Below are 548 nucleotides of genomic sequence, written 5' to 3'. Positions count from 1 at the left end.
AGTTGTCAAAGATTTCATACTACTTGGTTCTACCATCAACACCAGTGGAAGCAGCAGTCAAGATATCAGACATCGTAAAGCAGTGGGCAAATCTGCTGCAAAGGACCTCTTTCAAGTGCTAAGGAGCAACATTTCCTTGAAGACTAAGGTCCACTTGACACAAGCCATGGTATTTTCCATTGCTTCATATACATGTGAGAGCTGGGCAATGAAAAAGAAAGACCAAAAAAGAGTCAATGCTTTTGGGTTATGGTGTTGGGGAAGAATGCTCAAAGTACCACGGACTGGTAAAAGAACTAACAGATCTGTCTGGCAGAAGTACATCCAGAATGCTCCTTGAAAGTGAGAATGGCCAGACTTTGTCTCATGTATTTTGGTCATGTTGTCAAGAAGGGACCGTTCCCTGGAGAAGGATATCATGCTTGGCAAAGTGGAGGGACAATGAAAAAGGGTAAGGCCCTCAACAAGATGGATTGACACAGTGGCTGCAATGATGGGGTTGGATATAGCAAAAATCATGGGGCTGGCACAGGACTGGGCAGTGTTAC

The sequence above is a fragment of the Orycteropus afer genome, unplaced genomic scaffold, assembly GCF_000298275.1.
Source record: "Orycteropus afer afer isolate SDZICR_OR568_19922 unplaced genomic scaffold, OryAfe1.0 scaffold00013, whole genome shotgun sequence".
Taxonomy (NCBI): domain Eukaryota; kingdom Metazoa; phylum Chordata; class Mammalia; order Tubulidentata; family Orycteropodidae; genus Orycteropus; species Orycteropus afer.
This window is presented reverse-complemented; position numbering follows the sequence as displayed.